The sequence below is a fragment of the Brachypodium distachyon genome, chromosome 2, assembly GCF_000005505.3.
Source record: "Brachypodium distachyon strain Bd21 chromosome 2, Brachypodium_distachyon_v3.0, whole genome shotgun sequence".
In the NCBI taxonomy this organism is placed as follows: Eukaryota; Viridiplantae; Streptophyta; class Magnoliopsida; order Poales; family Poaceae; genus Brachypodium; species Brachypodium distachyon.
In genome coordinates, this window is record NC_016132.3 from 36232122 (window position 1) to 36249525 (window position 17404).

At 47.3% G+C, this 17404-nt stretch overlaps 1 non-coding gene across 1 annotated transcript; it reads right to left on the bottom strand.

The window, feature by feature from the left end:
* Positions 1–14687: 14687 nt before the first annotated feature.
* LOC100837776 lies at positions 14688–15812 on the bottom strand. The gene has a single exon (XR_002964164.1). It is a non-coding gene; the product is annotated as an uncharacterized LOC100837776 (transcript).
* Between the last annotated feature and the right edge of the window lie 1592 nt (positions 15813–17404).

Genomic DNA, 17404 nt, shown 5'->3' on the forward strand with positions numbered 1-17404 from the left:
CGCCATGTTTCGCATCAGATGGGCACGCGATGTCAGGCATGAAGATCATAGGTTCAGAACAATGATTCTGCCAAAAGAGATTCCCCGTCATCAGGTGAACGTCAAAAGAATCTCGGCACTGCATGAACCATGGCAGTTTGCTTCCAAATGCAAACAAGTCTTCTTCGTGGAAGACCCGATAGCGAAAAACCGCGTAGTCGTGAGGAGAGGTAAAAGGAGCATTGTTGGGTCGACAGAGTAACTTCACAACAAGACTATGAAGGTTTCCCCGATCCCACGACCAGGCAAGAAGAAGAGGTGGCAAGACGGACGATCCAGACAAGAAAGAAGTCAAAATTACCCACACAAGATGGGGCCTACGCCAGAAGCAGCCACAATGAGGTCCAAACGTATAAGAGGAAAGAGAAGACAACAAAGAAGAATACAAGATTGTCCAATAGTTCACTATTTGTGTAATTTTCGATGTAATTTGAATTCTAACGAGGTTCGAATCTTAACTTGTTCAAATTTGAAAACAAATGCCGTAAATTTGTTCGCAATATTTTTCTACTGTGAATGCATATTTTATTTGCTTGTTTCATCATTATAAAGGAGAAAAAAAAGTTTTTAAGCCCGCCCGGGTCAACTAGGCTGTTCGGGTTCGAGCCCAGCCAGGCGAACCCGGGAGCAGCTTACTACCTACTAGGCCAGAGCGGACCGGGCCCACGGGCCAGGCGAGGAGCACAGGAGACAGGCGAGATGATTAATCGGAAGCTGATGGGAGAAGGGAGGATAGCCTTATATGCTGGTCGAACCGCTTGTAAACTAGCGAGGTGGGACTAAACTCCCACCTCGCCTCGCGCGGATCCCGCAGAAGGACACCAGTGGCGGTTATTACAAGGAAAACCGCCACTGGAAGGGGACCAGTGGCGGTTATTACCAGAAAAACCGCCACTGGAAGGGGACCAGTGGCGGTGATTGCAGGTAAACCCGCCACTGTTGCCTGCTACCAGAAAAGGAAGCAAAAAAGTTTTTTAGCCCGCCCGGTCAACTAGGCTGTTTCGGGTTCGGGCCCAGCCAGGCGAGAACCCGGGAGCTGCCTACTACCTACTAGGCCAGAAGAGCACGGGCCCACAGGGCTATAATCCGAGCCCACCAGTGCACACAGAGGGTACCGGGTCCACAGGCCAGGCGAACGGGAGTAGAGGAGAGAGAGCGGCAATTGTTTTTATTCGGAATCTGCAAAGGTAAGGGGAGGAAGCTATTTCTGCTGGTCGAACCGCTCGTAAACTAGCGAGGTGGGACTAAACTCCCACCTCGCCTCGCGCGGCAGCCCGCAGAAGGGGTACCAGTGGCGGTGATTACAGGTAAACCCGCCACCGGAAGCACCCACCAGTGGCGGTGATTTTGCTGAAACCCGCCACTGATGTGTGCTACAGGACTTGGAATTTCCCAAATCTTCTCCAACTCACCAGTAGCGGTTATTTTCCTGAAACCCGCCACTGATAATTATTTCAGAATGCACTATTATAATCCTATTATATTCTCTGCATTCCCAAAAAATATGGCACTTGTACTTTTGGGTGTATAGTAATATCTTTTGTTCCCAATACTAGTTTTAGACTTTAATTCATAGTCTTTCATACAAATTTCTATGATTATGTGTGGCTTTCGTGCTAATTTAATTCCATAAAATTTAATTTTCATCAAAATGAGCTGAAACTTGGCATGGGAACACCTCTCAGTCTAATGAAGCCACATGGAAAAAAATCAAGCCCAAAGTTGTTATAATGTTACAATTTGGATGTTGGCTTAGAAGGTATCAGAGATATCTAACTAGATGATCCCAATATGTTATTCTTATGGGTTTCATTTGGAATTTTGACACCAAACTTCATATACAGGAATATTGTTGTGTGAGAAGCCTCCATGCCAAATATCAGACCATTCTGAGCAACTTTGTAATTTATAACAATTTTTAACCACGGTAAACACTACAAAAGCATAAATTTTCAATTTCAGCAATGTATTTAGCATTGAAATATTTAGTAATACAAGAAATAATTATTATACACTTGAAAGTACAGGTGCCACAATTTTCAGAGAGACACTGAATATAATAAAAATATAATACTAGAGCCAAAATAATAACTAGTGGCGGGTATATACGATACCACCACCACTGGTCCGTGGAACAGGGATGTGGCTAACCCTCACTCCTGTTTCAATTACCAGTGGCGGGGATTTCACATACCCGCCACTGGTGGCTCACCAATGGCGGGTATCCGGAAATACCCGCCACCGGTGGTCTCCCGCACCGGTAACCCTAGGAAGGGTCTCCAGTGGCGGGTATCTGCGAAATACCCGCCACTGGAAACCCTTCCTATATATATTTCAGGGCGAGACTTCGCAAATTTTTTGTATCGTAAACAATCTTCTTGCTTACCATTAGCATCTTCTGGAGGATTTTTGGAACGAATCCACTTTTCTAGGAAGATGGAACATTTTGGGATAATGGACCCTGGTTTTTTTCGGAAAACCTTATGGTTCTTTATTGCGCGTCTTTCTCACAGACCAGCAGCGCTCATCCCCGAAACCCTAGGTGAAGCCCTGCCCAATTCCACCGCCACCGCCGCCGCCCTTCCCCGCCGCTGCCATGTCGCAGCCAGACAAATCCGGGGCCGGGGGGTCGCAACGGACGATGAGGAGCGGGAAGCCCCTCGCCCCGCAGGCCCCCCCGCCGGCCGCCGGACCCGCCTTGCCGCCGCCCGGCCCGTATCGCCGAGGGCGCGGCCGGGCCGCCTCGACGCCGCCACCTCCACCGGCCGTCTCCGCCGCCAACCCCGCGACCCCCGCTGCCCCGCCAGTCTTCGCCGCCGACCCCGCGGCCCCCGCCACGGCCCCGGCATTCTCCGCCGCCGACCCCGCGACCCCCTCTGCCCCGGCCCCCTCTGCCCCGGCCGTCTCCGCCGGCTGACGAAGCCCCTTTCCCGGTGAGTCAAATTAGGGTTCAATTAGGGTTAAATTAGGTTCAATTAGGGTTCAATTAGGGTTAAATGTGTTCTTAATTAGGGTTGAATCTTATTGTTAATGTTTAGTTAGGGTTTAAATATTGTTGTTTAGTTCTATTTAGGGTTGAATCTTGCTGTTTTTTTAAATTAGGGTTGCTGTTTATGTTTAGTTAGGGTTTAAATATTGTTGTTTATGGTTAAGTATTGATGTTATTGCTGTTTATTGTTTAATGATACATGCATGTGATCCCGACCATCGTGTCGGTTGATATGAGGAATGTGGGCCCGGCCATCGTGCCGGGTCGTTGAGAAGGGTCCGGCCATCGTGCCGAGGGGGTATATGTGGGTGGGAGTTTTTTTATGCAGGTATAACATTCGGGTATACTCATTTGTTGTTTTACAGGAATGGTCATGCCAAAATTTTCTTGTTTTACAGCATAGGTCATGCCGAATTTTTCCGTTTTTTTAAATTACTTTTATAAGTGTTGGATAGGAACCTCAGGCTCGCGTTGAAGCGGGGGCATCTTCCTCGGGCTCGGAAATTGCCATGAGCGAGGAGCAGTTGTTTCTTGAAGGAGCCGAGGAGCAGCTGCTCCTTGAAGGAGCCGAGGAGGAGCAGCTAACGAGGAAGAAGCTCAGGCTACGAAGGCGACTACTCAGTCGAAGTCCAAGCGGGGGGCAAACAAGGTGCCGACGGAGTCGTGGGTCGTCACCAAGCTGAACAAAGAAAACTACCCGGAGGAACCGGTGGAGGCCGCAGAAAGATTCTCCAACACATGCAACGCCATTGTACGGGTACGCGCTTGGATCTATCAAAGATGGAGCGACGTCCCGGAAGCTGTGAAGCAGGACTGTTACGAGGCGGCATGGAAGCGGTTCGTGCCTGCCAATGATGAGATCAGGAGACGGTTGGAGTGGCGGATGCACCAAGTCATGAGGAAGGGCCAGAGCACGTGGCAGTATAACTGCCGGAAGCTCATCGGCAAAGACTGGAAGACAGATGTGAACAAGCACTGGAAGGGGATCTCGAAGGAGGACTGGGAGAGGTTCAAGGAGTGGGTCAGCTCAGATGAATTCAAGGCCAGCCAAAAATGGTACAAGGAGCTTCGTGAGAAAAGGCCCTTCGACCACCGCCTCGGCAGTCGTGGACGCCCCGGAAAGGAGAAGGTGTGGGCGAAGGAGGACACCGCATTGGACCAAGCCGGTATACAGCCGAGGGTCCCAACTTTGCTTCGCGGTGAGTGCTCCAGCAAATGGATGCGGTCGTCCATGACCGCAAATCAGTGGGCGGGCCTAGAGCCTATGTCAGAGAAGCAAGAGGCTGCACTCGTAAGGCCTCGTCCTGACATCTTCTTTTATCGGTTGGGCTTCTTATACTCACATATAACATTAACACCGAGCATGTTGTTTTTTGTATACAGGGTGCAATGGCAGAGTGGGAGTCGGATGGCTCCCACTCGTCTATCAACCAACAGTGGGATGATGCCATCAGCTACGCTCTGCAACAAAATGAGCACGGGGGCCATATTCGACGTGTCTGTTCGGGGCCCTTTCGCAGGCAGATGGCGAAAGAGCAAGGTTCCTGCAAACGCAGAATGGTGTCCAGCAAAGAACAGAGCTCAGAGGACCTAGATGAGAAGATCTGGGTGTTGGCGAGGGAGGAGCTCAGAAGCTCATGCGGCTTGCAAGGGACCAGCGTGACATCGACAACTTCGTCGATCACGATGTTTTCCCGGAGGCGCCCATCCAACCAATCCCACCCGCATCGGATCCGTCCCCGCGAGGGAACAAGAGCACCTCATGCTCCGCCACCAAGTGCCAGCTTGACCAGCTTGGGCCACCCGACGAGAACCTCACGGTAAGTGTCTTCGCCCGCTACGAAAAATTGAGAAATACCACTATCATGCTCCAATCCATTAATGATGTTGCCATGTTTGTCATGCGCAGAAGGGCGTCAAATGCCGGCTACACATGCCGACGGTGGGGAACCCTCTGGGCGCGCGCGAGTTGCTAATGTCGCGTACGGCCGTGGTGCACCACATGACCCTGCGAGACGACATGGTCAGGGTGCAGGTGGACTCCGTGCTCAGGGGCTTTGAGGACGAACCGGTCCCTTATCCTCCGCACGAAGAGGAAACGACCCTAAGGGATTGCGTCAACTCCTACCTCATCTGGCCTAGGAGGTTGGTGGTCCTCGCTACGGAGCCGTCTCCATCTCCGTCCCCCCGCCTCGGTCTGTCTCCACCCGCCCGGCGCATGACGTCTCCGTCGCCGCTTGGCGCCTCACCCGGTCCTTTCGACTACAAGCCCGCGGAACGAGACTTCTCACCTGCGGCGGAGTGCAGCGACGACAATGCAGGCAAAAATCCTCCGTGGCCGCCCGAAGCCATCCGCACCAAGACCCGTCCCTCGGAGAGCCGCAGCACAATCGGCCCCGTTGGAGAGCCGTCCAAGTGCCCCTGCTGGGATGCAGGTCCACCAGAAACCGGACAGTTCCGATTTCCTGAGACGCAGGAAAAACAAAAGGAGGACAGGCGGCAAGGCAAGCAAGGGCTCCTCCAAGGAGGGGAAAGAGTCGTCTTCTACGGGAAGACAACCAAAGACCGCGCCGCAGATAGAAGGGATTTGGGAAGAGCGGCCAGACATTCTGAAGATGCCCACCCACCCCCGTGTTGGAGATAGATTGCCTGATGGATCTTATTTCGTGGACAGGCGATTCTCCCAATTTTTGTTGTTCCACCCCGGACAACCGATGGTGACCCAGGATGACCTGTATCGCCTGCCACAGGAGATGCAAGAGCTCCATGATAAATACATGAGTGTGGCATCATCAGGCGCAGACCTCCAGAATCTGGAAATCAGGGTTCGAGTGCCAAAGCATTATGGCTTCTTCGACTCCAATACGGGGGAAATCCAGAAGGAAAACGACGTTACCTTCGGCATTGACTTCCTCGACTTGTTTCCCCTCTTCAACCGCAAGTGTCTCGACAACGCCATATTAAGACTGTGGTGTGTACACTACACGAGGGAGGCCTATAGGGTGAAGCAGTATGGGATGGCCGTCGCCGACCCCCTACTCTTCAACGCCACTTTGCTTGGTCCAGACCCATTGTTGGCCGAAAGTAGAAGGTTGGCGATTGAATACCTCACTCAATTCATCTTGAAGCACAGAGACCGCCATTTCGTATTGATATTGTACCATCTACAGTAAGTTGTTTTCAATTCGCATGAATACATAAATCTTTTTCCGTCGGAAGACTTGCTTGTTATATTATTTGGCTAATACAATGTGCTCTTTTTGTGAAACAGCGACCATTGGGTGACAATCGCCATCTGCCTCGATATGGGAGGGGTCACATATTTTGATCCACTAAGACGCAAGGGGAATGAACCACAACGCGACTTTGAGCCCATCAAATATGTCATCGACTCAGCCTATCGCGACGCGGTGAAATGGTACAGGATGACTGGCTTCAGCTGCAATCCTGACGCTCCCCTCAGGCACAATTTCAACTTCCCCTGCGAGCAACAGCCTGAAGGATCCGTCTACTGCGGTTACTACTGCGCGCACACTATTCAGCAGATGATCAATGACTTCAAGCCGAAGGGGAAGAAGACCTTCAAAAAAGTGAGGAATTGGTTTCTGGCCAACCCTGAGTTAGGGCACAACTCTGAAATTCTCGCGTACGAGATCCAGAAGGACATCGACGAAATCCTCAACAAGGAGGTCCTCAAATCGAGCGGGGATTACTACGGCGGCGGGATTGTCGCCAAAAGTGGCTAAATTGTGTGGAATAATTTTATTTGTGGCTCATTCTTTCAAACACTTTGTATACACATGCATGTGACTTGAATGTTTAACTCGTGTGAAACTTTGTAATATATTTGCTGCTATTTCTGTTTCTTTGGTGTTGTATATTGTGCTGCTGTTATTATCTGTGCTGTGCTGTATTCCTGCTATTTCTGTGCTACAAGAATATTTATTTTTATAAATAACTCATTTATTTTTTTTCGGGAAAAAATAGTACCAGTGGCGGTTAAGAACCACCGCCACTGAACACATAGCAGTGGCGGTTAGGCAGGACCGCCACTGGAAAAGGTTCGAGTGGCGGTGGCCATAGAAACTGTCCAGTGACGGGTACTTCGCCCGCCACTGATGTACTCCACGCATTTTTCGGGTGGTGCCAGAGGGATTTACAGTGGCGGTTTGTGGGTATTCGGTGGCGGGTATTTTACCCGCCATTGTTGATCTCGGAGCAACAGTGGCGGGTATGTTACCCGCCACAGGTGCCAAAATCTCCAGTGACGCAGAGTTGGTGGCGGGCGTGATCACCGCCACCAACCCCATTTTTTACCGCCAGTGGAGAGGTTTTGTGGAGTAGTGAAGGAGCACAAGGTACCATTGCCTGCCCATCTATCCTCCCAAATTTTTTTTTGCCCAGAATCAACTTTGCAGCATCTGTCAGCAAGATATAAAGGTTTTACTTGGAGGATGTCTTTCCAACAGGAAGGATCAGTTATTCTTGTACCTTTTCTGAGAGGACATTATAGGTGAAATTGAAGGGCCTATTTCTTCTTTCATTATATATTCCTATTTGCTTGTCACTGCCTTGTTGGTTTATATCTGTGAACAGGAAAATGCCAGCTTCGGTTCTGATGCTAAAGAAAAGAGTGGTCCCAAGGAGGGCAGAGAACTAGAGATGTGCTGTCAGGGGGCCATCGGTGACTTAGAATAGTTTAACAGATGCCGGTCGCTCGCTGCAAATCTCGTAAGTAAAGACTTGACGGTTATCTTTGCGGATGCTTCAGAAATCAGAAATCTTGGCACAGCAAGGACTCACCTTGAGGCTTGAGCAGTAAAACAACGGCGGCAGCGGGTCCTGCACGAGCGTAGGTACAAGCAACGCAAACCGTACAAGAAAGAGCTCCGGTAACTGGGCCTTCCTCCGAATAGGGTTAGCAGGCCCAAGCTTTTGGTCAATTTCCTTCCACGATTTCCTGACCTCGGGCGAAAAACTCTTTCTATTCGACAGAAAGTCAGAAAGCGACCCAACCACTGTCTCCACCCCGTCCGGCCCGACTGGCGAAACCTTAGCCTAGGCTCCTGCCTCCTTCCTCCAGTCCGGCCGATCGTCCATGGCTCCAGCCGCCGCAGCCCCCGTGACCGTCCTCGGCGACGACCTCCTGCAGGAGGTCTTCATCCGCCTCCGCACCCCCGCCGACCTCCTCCTTGCCGCGGCCGCCTGCATGCAAGCCCTTCCTCGGCACGGTTCGCTGCGCCCGCTTCCTCCGCCGCCACGCCTCCACCTTCCCCTCCCTCGTCGGCTTCCTCGTCCTCAGGGGCAACCGTGGCCCCCTCCACCACCAGGAGCCCAACCCCGTCCGTCTCCTCATCCCATCAGCCGCCGCGCGCCGGGTCACTGACCGCGGCGACTTCGCCCTATCCTTCCTCCCCCACCGCACATGCCAGTGCACCGCCGCGTGGCAGGTCCTGGACTGCCGCAACGGCCGCCTTTTGTTGAGTACTTGGGTGTCAAGGCAGCTCATGGTCGCCGACCCGCCACTGGGTCTCACTCCCTAAGCTCCCCGCCCTAAGCTTCGTAGGGTATGGCCTCGTCGCCGATCACGGGGACTCCTCGGTGTTCCAAGTGGTGTGTATTTCACGAGAAGGCGTCTCCCTGCGCGCCTTTCTCCTATCCTCCGGTGAGCTTCGTTGGGACGAAGTTGCTGGCTTTGCAAACCAATCCAACTTTGCCAGTTCCCGTGCAATGCAAGCGAACAAATCGTTGTACTGGAACCTTGAGGGAGGAGAGCGGATGGTCGCGTTCAACACATTGGCGATGGAATTCTTTGTCATAGACCTCCCGCCTGTCTTGGCAGAGCAGCTTCGACATCATTGAGAAGGGAGAGGAGGATGACGGTGGAATCTATATACTCACAATGCGTGGTTTCTACATTGAGACGTGGGTGGGTGTGAAGACCAACACCGGCGGGAGAACATGGAAGCTGTTGGAGAAGTCTGTGAGCTTCCGAAGGGTTTTACATGGAGGCTGGCAGGATATCATCGGGGTGGTCGCCGGTGTTCTGTTCTTGAGACATGGTGTTGGCTTGGTCTCCATTGATCTGGACACTATGAGGCTTGGGTGGTTGCCCGAGAAGGAGAATCGTCCGCTGGGACAGATATATCCTTACACAATGGCATGGCCGCCTTCATGTTTGAACCCTAGTGAACAAGGTGCTTGATAGGGTGATTACCACTTCCTCCTATTGCTAATTGCCTTGTCAAAGTTTTGATCTACGATGTTTTTGTACATAAATGGGTAAAATCTCTAGGACTTCAGTTAGCAAAACTTTACTCCAAAATCGTCTTAGTTCACCATGTACGACACGGTTGGGCCAACGCACCCCCCCCCTCCTCCGGCCGAGGTGGGGAAGACAACTCTACCTGCGGATTTGGTCCCTCTATAGTAGTTGCGCAAGTCTCACTCTGATTGGGAGGATTTAATCTAGCGAGGGAACACATTGATAAGAATAATGATATACTAGTAGACTTGAGGAGTTGAGGTGGTGTGATAGATTCAATTCTTGGATCAACATTTGGTCTCTATTGGCGACTCATTTTTCTGGTAGGCTCTTTACTTTGGATGATAACCAGGCCAACTTTGTTATGTTCAAGATCGAAATGATTTTCCGCTCCACATAGATGGACCATGTTCCCTTTAGCTAGTTCCAGGATTTTACCCGACATGGAGTGATCATGTGCCAGTTATCTAGAATTCTAGGCACAAGGCAACTATTCGAAAACCTAGTTTTAAATTTGAGAAATGGTGGTTATCCATGGATGAATTTCATTGTATCGTTAGGAAAGCCAAGTATAGTCTAGCAAATAATGTGGTGTAATAATCTTGTAGATATTTGGCAACATAGATCTAGGTATTTAGGAAGTTTGCCAAACATTTGAGTGCTAATGTTGAGGCTTTCATGAGAAAAGCAAAAAAAATGGAGTTATTGAGGAATTTGATAGGTTTGATAAGAAAGCTAAGGAGGGTCCTCTTTCTTAAGTGGAGTTGAACAAGTTGGATAAGCTCAGCAAAAATATAAAGTTGATATGGGCTAGAGAGGAAACTAAAGCTAGAAAGGAATCTTGAGATAGGAATATTTTGGAGGAAGATAGAAATACTAGTTCTTCCTGGAGCCTGTCTATAAGACCGAAGAAATGCTAGGTATAGCTACTGAGTTTTTTTTTTAAAAATGTTTCATTTTGAGGAGAGATTTAACATGACCCTTAGAGAAGACTTATTTTCTAAAGAGGAGAAGGTAACTGGCAAAGAGGAGAGGATCAATTGTCATGAAGTGAGTTGGTTTCAATAGGTATGGATATGTCTAAAACAAAAGTATTCCTACATTACTTTCAATTTGTGGATGGACATTTCCCTATTAAATATCTAGGTATCCCTTTGCATTATGATAAGCTAAATAGAGAGGACCTCCAGCATGTTATACCTAGACAAGTTAATGGGTAAGATAGTAGGGTGGAGATGGAAGTTTCTCTCTGTATCTATTATATTTTTTGAAATTCCCTAGATGGGCCCTCAAAATCATTAGTTTTGTTAATGGGATGATTGTGAGGTACATCATAGAATTCGATCTTTGTGCATGAGAAAAGAGTATGGTGGATTAGGAATTCCAAACCTGCAAGTTTTAAATATTTTTTTTCACTAGCTCTTGGATTAAGAGTTCAATCAGAACATAATATGTGAAACAAGTAGTAGTCAATAAGTATAATGTGCATATATAGGCCCAATATTTTCTGTTTCTCAAAGAACCATGCTTCCTTTTTGGAAGGGGGTTATGCAACCTGCACAGATGATTAAGTTTGGTTACAAATGGGTTGTGGGGCAGAGGTACCAGAATTAGGTTCTGGGAGGATGTCTGGTTTGAAACTGCTCGCCTAGCTAACTATTCAGTTTTGATATCTATATTCTATAAAGATGAACATAATGTCACAGATGAAGGGAAGTGTGGGATGGGGATGCACCTTAGATGCACTTTTCAGGATAACCTTCAGTGTACATATGCTATATCAATAGAGAGAGCTGGAGGTTGTTACTGGTATTATTATTTTCTCTGATGAAGAAGATGCAATTATCTGGCAATATGAGAGTAGTGGGGTGTATTCTTCCAATTCGCTTTCCAAATAAAAATTATGAACCATCATGGGGTTTCACCTGTCTATTTCCTTATAATGTAGAAAGATAAGGAATCACCTAGGGTTCCTACATTCCTCTGGCTGTCGGATCCAAATAAAATTCTGACTAGAGCTAATCTAGATAAATGACATTTGAGGAAACCAACTGATTGCATTTTCTGTTCTGAAAAAGAATATTTCAATCACCTATTTTTTTACGACATATTGGCTAGGTTCCTATGAAGGAGATAGCAATTATGTTTAAGTGTCAGGCGTGCGATTTTACTTTTGTTACACACTAGATTAATCATAAGATGATGTCTATAATACAACATTGGCCCCGGTCTTGTGGGGATTCTACAAAAGTAAAATTGGCATTGTTTCTAACAATGGCAATTGGATGAATATTAAACAGGTCTAGAGGAGAATGCTTCGAGACGTCAAAGCTTGGAGCATTAATTCTTCCTCCGGTTCTTGCTCAGGAAGCGATGGGGCGAGATCCTGGAGTATTGGAGGCAAGCCTTCCTGTTGTGAATATATTTATGAATCATATTGTTAGAAACAATGCCATTTTTACTTTTGTAGAATCCCCACAAGACCGGGGCCAATGTTGTATTATAGACATCATCTTATGATTAATCTAGTGTGTAGCAAAAGTAAAACCGCACGCCTGACACTTAAACATAATTGCTATCTCCTTCATAGGAACCTAGCCAATATGTCGTAAAAAAATAGGTGATTGAAATATTCTTTTTCAGAACAGAAAATGCAATCAGTTGGTTTCCTCAAATGTCATTTATCTAGATTAGCTCTAGTCAGAATTTTATTTGGATCCGACAGCCAGAGGAATGTAGGAACCCTAGGTGATTCCTTATCTTTCTACATTATAAGGAAATAGACAGGTGAAACCCCATGATGGTTCATAATTTTTATTTGGAAAGCGAATTGGAAGAATACACCCCACTACTCTCATATTGCCAGATAATTGCATCTTCTTCATCAGAGAAAATAATAATACCAGTAACAACCTCCAGCTCTCTCTATTGATATAGCATATGTACATTGAAGGTTATCCTGAAAAGTGCATCTAAGGTGCATCCCCATCCCACACTTCCCTTCATCTGTGACATTATGTTCATTCTTTATAGAATATCTATTATCTATTACAATATATTAAATTGGAATCGGTGGTGATGGGTGGGTGCCGTTGGTCGGTGTTGGTCGGTCAACTTCGTTAAAATTACAATCAATATGTCACTGCCTCTTATTTTCTTTCCCTCCCGCTTTATTCACGATTTCAGTAGCAGAAATTCTACGGTTTAGATTTACCGAAAGTTATCGTAAGGTCCAAATTTGTCACAACATAATACGAACAATCCTAAAATAAATCAATCTCCTTAGCATGAAATCCAAAATTCTTCATATCCATCTCAGTATGGAAATCAATCCGAACCCAAACAAAAAATCTCGGTATCAATCTCAGTATGGAAATCAATGCAATCGAAAAATCAATGTCCAGACTTCGCCTCCACCGGCTCGTGCTTGATACACTTTCCATTGTTTTTGTAGCATCGCACGGGTTCTTTTGCTAGTAGATATCAAAACTGAATAGTTAGCTAGGCGAGCAGTTTCAAACCAGACATCCTCCTAGAACCTAATTCTGGTACCTCTGCCCCACAACCCACTTGTAACCAAACTTAATCATCTGTGCAGGTTGCATAACCCCCTTCCAAAAAATAAGCATGATTCTGAGAGAAATAGAAAATATTGGGCCTATATGCACATTATACTAATTGACTACCACTTGTTTCACATATTATCCTCTGACTGAAGTCTTAATTAGTCCAAGAGCCGGAGTAAAAATCTCCTTTATTTCTTAATGGACCCACATGTCATTCTCTTTTCTGTCTTGGTATCCATGTAGATGTTGTTACTTCTGCAAGCAACAACTACTTCCTTATTTTATTCATCTCCCCACCATGTCGGACTAATACCTTCTTAGTACCCATTATTGGGGATGCCCTAAGCTTTTTTATAATCTAGCTGAAACAACAGACCTTTTTGTTTTGAAGAATGAACAGTATGCAACTACCACACTGATCTCATGGATATTCCCCCACCCCCTATTAAAAGCAAATTGGTTGTGAGCTATCAACCATTCCATAATCAAAGTGAGACTTTAAAGATACAATTTTAAAAGACTTATAGGTCTAAATTTCTTCATTGTTCGGGCATCATTCTCTTTTGGGATTAATGGTAAAATAGCAAAGTTTAATCTATACTTATCTAGCTCCTAGCTCCACCAACAGTGAAACATGGCAATTATACCCCCCCCCCCCCCTTAAGAGCACTCCCATAATTTTCGTAGGAAAAGAAAAGACATCTCATAAGTACTAAGAGCTCCCTCAGATTAGGGATCAAATGAGGCTTTTCTCCCCCATCTCCTTAGAAAACTATTTCTTTGCCACTTACCTTCTCCTCTTTAGAAAATAAGTCTTCTCTAAGGGTCATGTTAAATCTCTCCTCAAAATGAAACATTTTTTTCTATAAAACTCAGTAGCTACACCTAGCATTTCTTCAGTCTTATAGACAGGCTCTAGGAAGAACTAGTATTTCTATCTTCCTCCAAAATATTCCTATCTCAAGATTCCTTTCTAGCTTTAGTTTCCTCTCTAGCCCATATCAACTTTATATTTTTGAGCTTATCCAACTTGTTCAACTCTACTTAAGAAAGAGGACCCTCCTTAGCTTTCTTATCAAACCTATCAAATTCCTCAATAATCTCCATTTTTTGCTTTTCTCATGAAAGCCTCAATATTAGAACTCAAATGTTTGGCAAACTTCCTAAAATACCTAGATCTATGTTGCCAAATCTCTACTAGATTATTACACCACATTACTTTCTAGAGTATACTAGGCTTTCGTAACGATACAATGAAATTCATCCATGGATAACCACCATTTCTGAAATTTAAAACAAGGTTTCCGAATAGTTGCCTTGTGCCTACAATTCTAGATAAGTGGCACATGATCACTCCATGTCCGGTAAAACCCTACAACTAGGTAAAGGGAACATGGTCCATCCATGTGGAGCAGAAAATCATATCGATCTTGAACATAACAAAATTGGCCTGGTTATCATCCAAAGTAAAGAGCCTACCGGAAAAGTGAATCGCCAATAGAGACCAGATGCTGATCCAAGAATTGAATCTATCATGCCACCTCAAGTCTACAATATCATTATTTTTATCAATGTGTTCCCTCGCTAGCTTAATTTCTCTCAATCAGAGTGAGACTTGCGCAACTACTCTAGAGGGACCAAATCCCCAGGTAGAGGGGGGGGGGGGGGGGCGCTGCGCCAACCGTGTCCTACATGGTGTACTAAGACGATTTTGGAGTAAATTTTGCTAACTGAAGTCCTTGAGATTTTACCCATTTATGTACAAACACATCGTAGATCAAAACTTTGACAAGGCAATTAGCAATTGAAGGAAGTGGTTATCACCTTATCAAGCACCTTGTTCAGTAGGGTTCAAACACGAAGGCGGCCATGCCATTGTGTAAGGATATATCTGTCCCAGCGGACCATCCTCCCTCTCAGGCAACCTCCGAAGCCTCATAGTGTCAAGATCAATGGAGACCAAGCCAGCATGATGTCGCAAGAACAGAACACCGGCGACCACCCCGATGATATCCTGCCATCCTCCATGTAAAACTCTTCGGAACCTCACAGACTTCTCCAACAGCTTCCATGCTCTCGAGCCGGTGTTGGTCTTCACACCCACCCAAGTCTCAATGTAGAAATCACGCATTGTGAGTATATAGATTCCACCGTCATCCTCCTCTCCCTTCTCAATGATGTCGAAGCTGCGCTACCGTAAGACAGGCGGGAGGTCTATGACAAAGAATTCCATCCCCAATGTGTTGAACGCGACCATCCGCTCTCCTCCCTCAAGCTTCCAGTACAACGATTTGTTCGCTTGCATTGCACGAGTACAGGCAAAGTTGGATTGGTTTGCAAAGCGAGCGACTTCGTCCCAACGGTGCTCACCGGAGGATAGGAGAAAGACGCGCAAGGAGGCGCCTTCTCGTGAAATACACACCACTTGGAACACCGATGAGTCCCCGTGATCGGCGACGAGGCCATACCCTACGAAGCTTAGGGAGGGGAGCATAGGGAGTGAGACCCAATGGCGGGTCAATGGGTCGGCGACCATGAGCTGCCTCGACACCCAAGTACTCAACAAAAGGCGGCTGTTGCGGCAGTCCAGGACCTGCCACATGGCGCCGCAGTAGCATGTGCGGTGGGGGAGGAAGGATAGGGCGAAGTCGCCGCGGTCGGCGACCCGACGCGCGGCGGCGGAGGGTGTTAGGAGACGGGCGGGGTTGGGCTCCTGGTGGTGGAGGTGGCCGCGGTTGCATCTGAGGACGAGGCAGCCGAGGAGGGGCGGGAAGGTGGAGGCGTGGCGGCGGCGGAAGCGGCGGAGGAAACGGGCGCAGCGGACGGCGCCGAGGAAGGGCTTGCAGGCGGCCGCGGCGCGGAGGAGGTCGGCGGGGGCGGGGAGGCGGATGAAGACCTCCTGCAGGAGGTCGTCACCGAGGACGGTCAAGGGGGCGGCGGCGGCCGGAGCCATGGACGATCGGCCGGACTGGAGGAAGGAGGCAGGAGCCTAGGCTAGGGTTTCGCCAGTCGGCTTGGACGGGGTTTTTTCGGTCGGTTGGATTAATTTTTCCGCCCGAGTCAGCCGTACATGGGGATAGCCATGGGTTCAGGGGCTGGTCGTGGGCTGATAGCCCAGATACCAGGCTTGGGCCTCTTAAGAGGAAGTCCCAGTGGGCTCGGGTCTTCAGTTGATTGACGTGCCGCCCCGGCAGATACACTTCCTCCGGTTTTACCCCTAAAAAAAAAAAAAAACCTCCCTCCGGTTTTCAGTTCTCAAGGTGAGTCCTTGCTGTGCCTTTTACAATATTTCTGAGCATGAGAAGTCTTTACTTGCGAGATTTGCAGCGAGCGACCGGCATCTGTTAAACTATTCCAAGTCACCGATGGCTCCTGGGAGCTATTGTTGCCGACACAGCACTTGTCTGCCCTCCTTGAGACCAGTCTCTTTCTTTTGCTTTTGCAGCAATAGTGAGCATCAGAGCAGAAGCTCACAAATATAAACCAATGAGGCAATGACAAGCAAATAGGAATAAACCGTGAAAGAAGAAATACGCCCTTCAATTGACCTGTAATGTCCTCTCAGAAAAGGTAAAAGAATAACTGATTCTTCTTGTTGGAAAGACATCCTCCAAGTAAAACCTTTTTGCTGACAGATGCTGCAAAGTTGATTCTGGGCAAAAAAAAAATATTTTGGGAGGGTAGATGGGCAGGCAATGGTACCTTCTACTCCTCATACCCTGAACCATTCTTTTCCAAAAACAAAGACAAACTCTTGGCATCTGCATCGATCGATGCACACAGCCATCCTGAACTTCATTTGTTCCGCAATAATAAAGAAGTTTCATTGGCTCATGTCAAAATGAACTGGAATTCTCTATTACTTTCTCTAGATGGTTGAATGGACTTTTAGCCACTCGGTGGGAGCATCTTAGACTTATCACCAGTGAAATTGTGTTGATCAATCAGCAGGATGCTGTGATGTGGAAGTGGGGGCCTAAAGAGTGTCTTACCGTTAGTTCTGCTTATAAACTCTTGAGGAGCAGACTGATTGATCCTGATTATTCCTTTATCTGGAGATCAAAACTTCCCCTTAAAATCATTTTTTTTGTGTGGCAGCTGTTCTTAAATTCAGTTCTGACCAAGCATAAGTTGGTTAAAAGGCATTGGCCTGGGGATCCCAAGCATTTTTCTGCCATAAGCCTGAGTCTTTAAACCATTTTTTCTTTGACTGTACTGTCGCGTGTTTTGGGATGTGTGGTTCATTTTCTAGGTACTGAATTGATTCCAACAAATGTTTGGCAATACTTCATATGGTTGGGGAGGCTGCTTGATTTGTCTCACTTGTGCTTTGTGGAAGGGTTAGGGGCTATTTTCTGGGCAATATGGAAAGCCCGGAATGGGGTTTGTTTTGAAAAGAAGATCCTGCATAATCTTGAATCTATCATTTCTTCCCTGTGTCGTTTCTTCAGTTCTGGCAGATTTGCAGAAGGACCCCCATCAGCAACGGATGAAGGATGGGGCCGTGGATTGCTGCAGCAGATTGTGATGTTGCTCACTGGCGCC